The sequence below is a fragment of the Varroa destructor genome, unplaced genomic scaffold (assembly GCF_002443255.2).
Source record: "Varroa destructor unplaced genomic scaffold, Vdes_3.0 BEIS01000002.1, whole genome shotgun sequence".
In the NCBI taxonomy this organism is placed as follows: domain Eukaryota; kingdom Metazoa; phylum Arthropoda; class Arachnida; order Mesostigmata; family Varroidae; genus Varroa; species Varroa destructor.
The window spans coordinates 59,019,453-59,029,776 of record NW_019211455.1 but is presented as its reverse complement, the minus strand read 5'-3'; the positions used below and the strand labels follow the sequence as shown (position 1 = coordinate 59,029,776).

The 10,324-nt window shown below is 38.2% G+C and overlaps 1 protein-coding gene and 1 long non-coding RNA gene across 6 annotated transcripts in view; one reads left to right on the top strand and one right to left on the bottom strand.

The window, feature by feature from the left end:
- Window positions 1-10,324, top strand: part of bark (C-type lectin domain-containing protein bark beetle) — a 77,642-nt gene that overhangs the window by 3,916 nt on the left and 63,402 nt on the right. The gene's annotated exons all lie outside the window — the stretch shown is intronic.
- On the bottom strand, window positions 6,195-8,262 carry LOC147758073 (uncharacterized). Its single transcript, XR_015321447.1, has 2 exons — window positions 7,726-8,262; window positions 6,195-6,918 (listed from the first exon to the last, which is right to left on the bottom strand). It is a non-coding gene; the product is annotated as an uncharacterized LOC147758073 (long non-coding RNA).

The window sequence follows — 10,324 nt, the reverse complement described above, 5'->3', positions numbered from 1 at the left end:
CATCCGTTCCGTTGTCTCAAGTTAGCAGTCCATCGGTGTGTATTGCAATGTAGGAGTGTCCTAGTAAAGCCGTTTCCCAATATTGGCAATATTGACAGCTTCCCAGCTTTGGACAACAGAAAGGGCTGTGCAATATCATCTTTTCGCCTCCGCCCTCAAAGAACAGGCGATGCGATTTCTCTGTGGCATTGCCTGCCCAAGCATAGATTGCCTTTAAAGGCGATATTCTATGTGGTTTTACAACTGCCCTTCGTTGCCTCACAGGGGACAACACAACGACGGGTAGTTAACTCTACCACCAGCATCATAGCGGTAGGAATGATTCTGCATGAAACATCTTGAGAAGACATTGAAGCGTCTACAACGATGGAGCGCTAGTGGCTTAGCTGGATATTTCTATTGTTCATTGTGGCCGGTCATTTTTAGCACAAGGTAGCGCTGTCCATTCCTGCATTACTAACTTCGGCTACCCGTCTCTTATTCACCATCACGAAACTCATTGTTGTCAATAGAAGGAAAAAGTGCACTTCCCTGGTGTTGAGGGATTCACAGCGATGGAACGTAACGATAGCATCTCATATAGGCGATTACCGAAGCAGCGGTTTACTTTGTTCAAGCGAGACAAGAGGATTACACATTGGTCATTTTTCCACCCAAACTAATCAGTAGCGGGGTGGAGGATGTTGATCAGTACATTATTTGGGTATGGAGGCGCTTTGCGTTGACAAAACGTGGAAGGATACGTGACTATGTGAGGCATATGGATAGATATAAGGTTATATATAGATATAGGCTAATATTTTTTTGCTGAAGTTTACGGGACTTTCTAGGTTGGCGCACCAATAAGGTCAAGTCACGAAACTAATCAACAATGTAGACTTCTATTTGTTACATATAAGTTGCTCACACACAACATACCCCTTTGCAAATGAATTTTTATAGAAGTGTCGTACAGTAAATATTTTACTTTGTGCATTATTCACTAGAGTATGACTTGCAACGAGTTTTCTGTGGGAAATTATCGGTTCACTGTAAAACTATTCCAGTTATAATTAATACCTAATAGAACTTAGCCCCTCAAAAAATTAATCTGAATTTTATAGTTTGCTGGAAATGTTAGGCTTTTTGTAGCAATGTCTGTTTGTTTAAAATACCATACCGACGAATCGGTAACAGCGACAATCACTATATAGCTTGTATGTCTAATAGGTAATTTTGGTCTGTGGAAGACGATCTCATTAAACTAGGTAGATACCACAATTTGCGGTTAGTCATTTGGGAGTTGCCAATTAGACTGAACATCGCGCTTGTAGCGGCTGTGGTCACAAGAATGAGATTATTGTGCACTTTTTATCGATTAATACAGTGTCAGAATTCAGCTGGCAGCCGCCAGCCGATGTATCTATATATTTCCGTCCGTCATTGGCCACCATTTTGCTTCTTGGAATATCATTACTATTACACTCAGCATTTTCAAGAGCTGGATAACGTTCATTGCATGAAGAGTCAGTTTTGATGATCAGTAAGGAGCACAAGAGCAATATTCAAATAACGTGTCTCCTGAGGGTTTTCACTTCTGCGGTAAGCTTATGGACTGAGTCATTATTATCCATCTACTTTAGAATGTAGGAGAAGATTTTCTTCACTAACATTCGCTGTTCAGGTGACATGTGCTAATGAACCCAGCTTACCGTATGAACGTCGATAGCAACGATGACAGCTATTTTGTGTTTGTTCTATCCTTTGCGTTACCAATTTTGTTATTATTGTGTTTGCTGCTATAGGAATCAATTTAGTTGTAGCAAATCTTTATTAGAATATTTGCAAGAACACCGCTAGTAACAGTAGGATCAAACGATTCTGAGAGGAAAGTAACGCAAAATCCATACAAAGGTTCCTCTAAACTATGCGAGACAGCCGAATTCAGTGTAAATATATCTTACACGCGCAGCCTTCGGACCCTGAGCAACATAGCTATTTAGTTAAACTGACTGTAACTGCTCTTACCGCAATATTAACATTGACACTGACGTTAGCAAAAACGAAGGCTTCATAGTTGTCGGTAACTCTCTTCCATCTTTCTGGCTGTTGCCAACAATCAAATCTTTTATCGTTGCTGGTCTACGTCGACCCGACAGATTCAGCCAGTTGGCCGTTTGTAGAGAAAGTCACGTTCAAGTATCGCTCTACCAGGTTGTCGCATTTTCATAACACCATTTTTTCATTGGTACACATTGGTTGGTTGGTTGGTTGGCTCTCTTAGATGCTAATGTTGCTGCAGCTACGGCTCTGACTGGTGGGAACAGTGATGATGAAGGCGCTTCTCCTTTTTTATTGCGATATTGCACTCGTATGAAACAGACGATTTGTCTGTGGACTCTGGATGTTGTATATATTTACAATGTAAGGTGTCGGTTTGTAACGATTTGTAGATGCTATTATCATTCAGTCAAATTTAATAAAATTAATAAATTCACTTCTGCTGGTAGTGGCCAAAAACTTATACATATTTTAACACGATATCCCAATATCAGAGAAAGTAGATAAAATAGAACTTGTTGCATCATATGTGTTGCATGGGTTCTTTTGAACTGGAACTAGTTTAAGAGATTTACCAGACATCTTAAGGATGGTATCAAAGGGTAACGAATGGCACGATATCTATCATAATTTCTCGGGGTCTGGAGCACCGGTTTGTATCTTCAGGTTGGTGGAAACCTTTTTCCCAGCAGAGTCTATAGTGGAACCCATACACGGTTAAGCGAATGGCAACATGTTTAATCGACTTGGCTTTCTCTATTCATTGTTCCCCATTCTATCCGAAGTAAAAAAACCTTTCAACCTCCGCGAATTTTTGCAGTCAGTTTGAAGTTCGTTCTGAAGACTTCCGTTGCTGAGAGCTCAAAGTGACGACGTCATTCCTTGGACAGCAGTGGCGGGTCGGCTAGAAAATGGGAAGGCCACTTTGGGTCACTACGTGTGATCCTAGAGCAAAGGAGTTTCGACTCGATCCAACTGTTTGAGATTCAGTATTATATGATCTTTATCAATAGGTTGACAAAAGCCAGAACCAAAGATTGCTTACGAAGCAACAATGAACGAAACATCTTGTTTACAGGATTTCTTCAATTCTCCGTTAGTTGAAAATACTAATTGTGGGGTATCAATAATAAAAATTTTACTATTTTTTCCTTTTTTTTAATTTTTTTTTTACAATTTTTTACAAAGATAGTTTTTTTTTAGGAATTGCAACAACCTTAAGGATCTTGTTGCGGCTAATCGTAAAGATTTATTTGTAAATATAATAGTTGGAGCTTAAAATACAATCAAAGATCGATTATATTTAGCGCAATATTAAAAATTTCAAAACACTTGAGAAAAAGCACTAAAGCATTACAAAAGCTAGTATCGGTTACATCTCTTTAAACAAAGCTTGCACGAAGATCTGGTGCTTTCTCTCACTATTCAGCTATTTCTTATGACCAAAGTCAAACCATAACAAGAAAACATAGGATACAAGGCAATATTTTGTAATGGTTGAAGCAGGTGCGTGATTCCTCTATTTTTGCGCCTTGGCCAATTCGTTGTTTGAACGTAAGCCACTTTCCATTTCCAAGCGTACGTTTTTTTCTAAAAAAAACATTTTGTTTGCAAAAATTTTCGTTTAACGATTGTTTTTAAAATTTAGCTAGTCTAGGGCAGGCTCAGTTTTAGTCTGTTGATCTATTTTATCAGAGCACATCAAAGTTCACTGTAGAGACTCCATCAATGTATATACTCGATTCTATATACAAAAGTAACACTCTAAATTATACCTAGGCACGATGCTTTTGCATAAATAAGGAATATGCTGTCATAATAAACCCTAACTTGAGACCTCTGCTTAACCTATTCGAGTGCAATTAAGCATCATCGCCCTCGTGAAAATTTGCTGATGACTCGGTATGCTTTTTTAATTAGTGTGAATATCCCCTCTATTAAATCAGTATGCTATTGAGATCGCTGGCTTTTTTCATTAGAAAATCATGGAGCAGGAGCTGTGTTCAGGTTTCATGGTTTAGGACCCTATTATCATCTCCAAAAAATGCCAAAAGGGCTTCGGATTTCGCCGAGCAACAAAGGTGATGTTTCGGTAGATGTTAATTGAATAATAAATACATATTACAGATATATATTTCGAATGAATTGAGTAGAAGACATATTTTTTTTAAATGCATTTCTTGAGCACCGATAGATATATACATATACACGCATCTTCTTCTATCTTCTTCTAATCAGTTTCCGAAATAAGTTGTTGGGTTCTATTAATCAGTCTCCAAACCATCCTAATCAGCCTCCGGACTCTCTTAGTCGGTCTTCAGACTCTCCTAGTCAATCTCCAGACTCCTCTAATCAGTTCCCGGAATCAGTTGTTGGACTCTTTTAGTTAGTCTCCGAACTCTTCTAATCAGTTTCCGGAATCAGTTGTCAGACTCTTCTAGTCAGTCTCCGGAGTCTTCCAATTAGTTTCCGGAATCAGTTGTCGAATTCTCCTAGTCAGTCTCGGGAGTCTTCTAATTAGTTTCCGGAATTCATGGATTGGGTTATATAATCCTTGAAAATTGTGAATCATACTATAAATGAGGAAATATGAAGGACGCAGAAACTGATGATCCTACATCAACGAATACGTAAACATTTTACAAAGCTGATTTGTGCGAGTATGATTAGATAAATTATACTTCCCTATTAAAAATACAAAGTTTATGAATCCGCAGTTAAAAAAGGAAAAAAAATCACGAGGTTAATTTATCGTTTTCAGTGTTCGAATTTTTTTTTGCCTTTTGTTGATCGCCGCCGATTTGATGATTAGTGTCGCTCTTTTTGGAGGTCAAAATGCGGTCTCTCATATGAATCGATAATCAAATACTTCGGAAAACTGTTCGGGCCATCAATTCTAGTTGAATTCGAAGAGGTTCCACTTAGCTTTACAGGCTGTGTAAGCAACTGGTAAGACAGCGACAACTGTCGCCGGGTGCCAAACGAAGAATGATTGCGAATGGATGAAAGGCTTACCCCTTGCATTTGTTTATACGTCTATATAATATTATAAAATGACAAAAGGAATGCGTAACCAAGTTGCTATGCATAAAAATCATGTCGATAGTTGGACGTCCATTTTGGTTCTGTAACATGCAAAGCACGGTATGCACGAGGAATCTATTTTCGCGTATCATTTTCGCTCAGTGCCATTCATAAACTGAAGGTGTCGTGATATATTATATACCGTTTGGTACCACTCAAAAACCAATAGGGGAACTAGTCACCCACGCTCTTGCAAGACAAAGCATGCGGAGTATGCCAATATTTTATACAATAACCATCGTTATTGTAGCTGTTAAATATCTATAGCGAAAATGGTAATAAAGTTGTAAAGATGAAGAAGTAGAGCATAATGATGAGGTACTTATGGCAGAAGAACAATAAGCCGTTGTCTACTTTGGAATCCATTTGTTGTGTATACATGAACAATTTCACCCCTCTGTTACTAATGTTGTTGAATGAACAAAAACGCCTAAAGTCATTAACTTGATTCAAACACATACTGCAGGTGTCTTATGCTGTCGTAGTGTCATGCGCAGAGGACAGAGAAATTTCTATAAAAACAAATTATGGAAGTTATAACCATCCGTTTCAGTCCATTCGTAGGCGATTGAAGTTAGAAAATCAGAACAAGTAGCATTTTCAGCCGAAGTTCAATATAACGAGTTTGAGAGAAGTTAAATGAAACAGTAGATGAACTCCAGTAGTTAGTGGTAGTGACCTTGATTGCGAGAAATACTACTATGTGGTACAAAAATGTAATATCAATACTCGATAGACAACAATGGAGTAAGTGTGGTGCGTTTTTTACTGTTGCATGAACATTAACTTTTCACAGGCAGGAGAGCAACGTGAAAACAATTCAAGCAAACTATGTTCTAATGTCAAGAAATAGTGTTTATGTACCCGTGTTAAAAAAATTTGAATTGACACTTACAGATGAGAAATGCAGGATGAGGTTTTGGAAGCCATTGTGTCCACTGCAAGAAGAACGAAATATCGGAAGATCTGGGAATGGATGAACGCAAAGTAGTACATCACGAAATAATTTTTTTGTAGCCTAGAAATCAGTTCCTATAGTTTTTCAACTATGAAATATTACCGTGGCCAAGTTCTTGATAAAGTGATGCACAGTTTTATTGATTTATGATGATATATTTAAAGTGATTCCTTCGCACAACGTTAGATTCAGTACTTATTGAAAACTTTAGTGCGCTCATTTCGTACAGTACTTGTAATTTCTATGTTTAGGTTATCGCTAGTTATGACTGTGGCCTCGTATCCTTATTCGGGCAATCTTTGTTACTAAATTAAATTTAGTGGACTTGGAGTTCAGTACTGCCATTATCATCGTTGCTTTTCCGTTTCTTGGCCATTTTATGTATAAACAAGATTCGTTAGATGAAGAACGCGTCGCTTGCTGACAGGGCGAAAGGCATGGACAAGAACGCTATTATGTAGTTTTCGTCAGTGTTACCAGCTCAGGACACTTTCGATCTAGTCGAACAGGAAAGACGAGCGCAAGTATAGCACAGGTGGTGAACAATAGCTAAGGATTCGTTGGAGCCATGCAGCATTGAAACGATGTATCATTTCCATTAGCACCCGTCGCTTGTTCCGTTAGCATTCCGGCTACTGTTTTGTTATATCACCGTAGTTCATCTTTTTCCCAGCGCTTTCATGGGAAAAAGCGTCCTGTCGAAGGATTTGCTTCGAGTGAAACCAAAAGAATTGAATCGGCTGGTCGATGTGTTGTTTGCAAATTCGTGTATCAGCAAAATACGACCGGCGCAGGATCCTCTGCACAGGTCAGCCATTCATTGGTTTGTTCTCACACTATGATTGCGTAGGGAATGCCGCGAGGAGAACCGATTTAGCCGAACAAACGTCGTTGAAAAGCAAAAAGTAAGATATAATTGAAAAAACCGAAAGATAGTTCAAAAAAGGAAGAGAACAAGACTTATGTCGAATCACATAAAAAGGCAAGAGGTAACAGCAGAATGCAGGTTTTACATGTTAACGTATATTCATTAGATACTATATTGTCTGTATACCATACTACGCCTGCTTGGGAAAACGAAAAGCAGCTTGCTTGACTTTCTGATTAATAAGCTTCCCACGAGTATGCTTACCCAGAAAAAGCGAACTTTTTGGGCCAAGCCAATTCTTCTCATGTGAGCCATCTTTTGTTTGTTTCATCTACGTATTAGGAACCGTATAATTACAGAGAAAATATTTCTGAACAGCCTACGGATAAATACTTTATATAGATAGAGTTTGCTTTTTAACGTTAGCTTCTAAGTATCAATACGATCATACTGAATCTTAAGACTATGATATATACGAAACACATTTCATTGAGCAAAGGAACAGTGAGTGTGCAAATGCGAAACTGCAATTTATCGACAATGAGCTCCGTATATGAACTTTTGTCCTAAGCTGCAAGTAATTATTTCTAACTTTAGGGGACATCTATTATATTTATTAAAGAATATTTTAAAAATACGAGTGTATGCGGTTCCTGACACAAAGGTACTAGGTTCGAGTGTACATCAGTTTATCACACTGTGATAATTTGCTTCTTGAGGGTCCCCTTCATTCAACACATACCGTCTTGTTATATATATGTGATTTTAGTATTACCCATTTGAGATTGGAGGTCTATCGGACTCACAGCTGGATTGCAGCGTTGGTAAGCGCGCCATTTATTTCTAAAGAAGAGACTTAAAACACCTTTACTTCTTGCTTCTCCCAATCATACGATGCAGTTGTGTACTATAAAGTATTAACAATACATTTTTTTAAAATGATATCCGTAATACTGAGACTAATAATTAAAATTAGTATTACAATGTTCATTGGACCCTATTATATGAAGGCGTTCCTGCGTGCTTTTCGTTACTTAGAATTTGCCTTCTTTTATAAAGAATGAAATCGTGAAAAATCTGTCCTTGGTTCAGCCATTTTCAAGTGACACACGGATATCTATGGTTAAAATGGTGAGCCCGAAATATATAGTCTTACTTTTACTAAAACTGCCATGCTTTTTAACAGCGGTACTCAGCATTTCTGGTTTCATTTAGTTCAACGAAATCAACGAAAATTCGGTTTTAAGTATTCAGGACTTTCTGCACCCAGAGTTGTACGTACCCTGACTTGCATGTTCTAAACAAAGCAACGGCTAAATAGAAAGTGCATGTATACACTGAAGCAGACGCTGTTTACTAGAATATATTACGTGTTAGTGTTTTCGCGTGCTCATTTGAAATTATTTTAATAAAGTTATATGTAATTACTATCTCTCTGTGTATGCTGTAATTAAAGTGCTGTCCCATTTGTATGTCGACGGAGCTGAGGGCGATAACATTCAAAATCCACCCTTAGCATTGGAAAGAAAATTACTTCTGCTTCAAGAGCACAGTCACTGTTCTACGAATAGCATATCAATATTATCACCATGCTAAATGCAACATAGTAGATGAATATCGATATGGCCGTAATCGTACTACACCATAATAGCACCAATGATAGTATTGACTGACGACCGAAGTGGCCTAAATATACAAAAAAGACACCACACAACCGTCGTATTTGTCTGCGCAAATGGCTAAATGAGTGGAACAAAGTTTTGGAGATTCCCCCAGAGTGGAAGCCGTAGATTGATTTTTAGTTAGCCCGGTTCGGTAAATCTTCATCAGATAATTTTGTTTGTAGCCTTTTGCATTATAATTTTATGTGTTCATGCATTATTATTAAATCAAAACAGTAAACTGACATGTTCAATTATTATGATTATGGTACATGTATGATATGTGTACAGACATTTTGAGCTTAGAGGTAGTGAGCTTAAAGCTAGATGACCATGAAAGAACTTGGGTGACAAATTTGTTTTGCATTCAGAATACTCCACAATGTATTAGCACACATATACACCGATTTAGTGATAACCCAAACATTATCAATTGAAAGTAATGTAAATTTGCCGTTTTGTGCACCCCTGTGTTCCCTGCTGGTACATTTTCAACTATTTTAGTCTATTTTGGGTCTAATCAGCGTTTGTCTTGCTTGTAATAAACGCAAAGCGTTGCGAAGCGCAAACCAAAGAGGTAGATAGACGCTGAAAAGCGATATGGTCCATGTAATGCTTAGTGGTTTCGGAATCATGAGCCTTTGAACTACTTGATCCTGCCTGCTTGTCTGTCTGTGAACGAATCGATATGCACATACTCGTGTATGTTCTGCAATGAATCCAGAAGCTGTAGGGCGGCGCAACTTGCCTCCTGCCAAAAATCGATTCTACCTGGTTGTGATTTTCATTGGACCAAGTTTAAATTTCTATAATTTTGTTCTTATAAAATGCGTGGAAGTTTAAGCATTTTATACATATATGTTAGATAGGATGTATTCCGATTATGGACGATCTAGTCTCGTAAAAGCTTGCAATAGATATTATTAAAATGTAGTAACAAATCGTAAGAGATATTATTTAAAATGTATTAATTTTAGAAGTAGTAGGTCTATTGTTTGCAATACCTAGTTTTTCGTTCGTGGTGGTCACTAAAAAAAATCGTCAGTATGCTGTGACAGTGCTCTACTATAAGCTTGCGGAACACTCAATCTATCAACGATATTCCGAGCATTACCATTACGATTAGCGCGAGAAGACATCTTTGTGTTGTCCCAAGCTGGTGCTACCTGCCTGTAGCGCAAGTAAACGTGGCGGATCCAGCGGAATATATCAATTTTCGTAAGACGCAGCTACGACTGTGTAGTGCTCTATACCCTCGACGACGTGTTGTGCTGTGATGATATAGAGAAGCAGTGTGGCGAATGAGTAAAACAAAAAGAATTTCCCAGCATATAATATTTAAAAGTCTGCAATAGCGTACAACGAGCGAAGTAAGCAGAATTGCAGCTTAGAGATCTATTGTATTTAGACGGCAATCGATTGTGTCGTTGGCTAGTGAAAACGCGAGAGCGCAGTGAAATGAAACTGGCTGAACACAAACCGCTATCCAGTTGAGACTAGCTGTGCTTCGAACATAGGTAGATAGTGATTGGACAGGTAGTGCCCCATGCAGCTGAGCAGCCACTTAGGATTATGATGTCGTTCGCGGTGTTGCAGAATCAGAGCTGAAGTAAAGCAACCAATTCAGGACGTTCGTGAAAGCACGGCATATACGTTTCTTCAAATCGGATGGTGAAATTCATTATTCGTTACTGTAGCATTATTATTAAATAA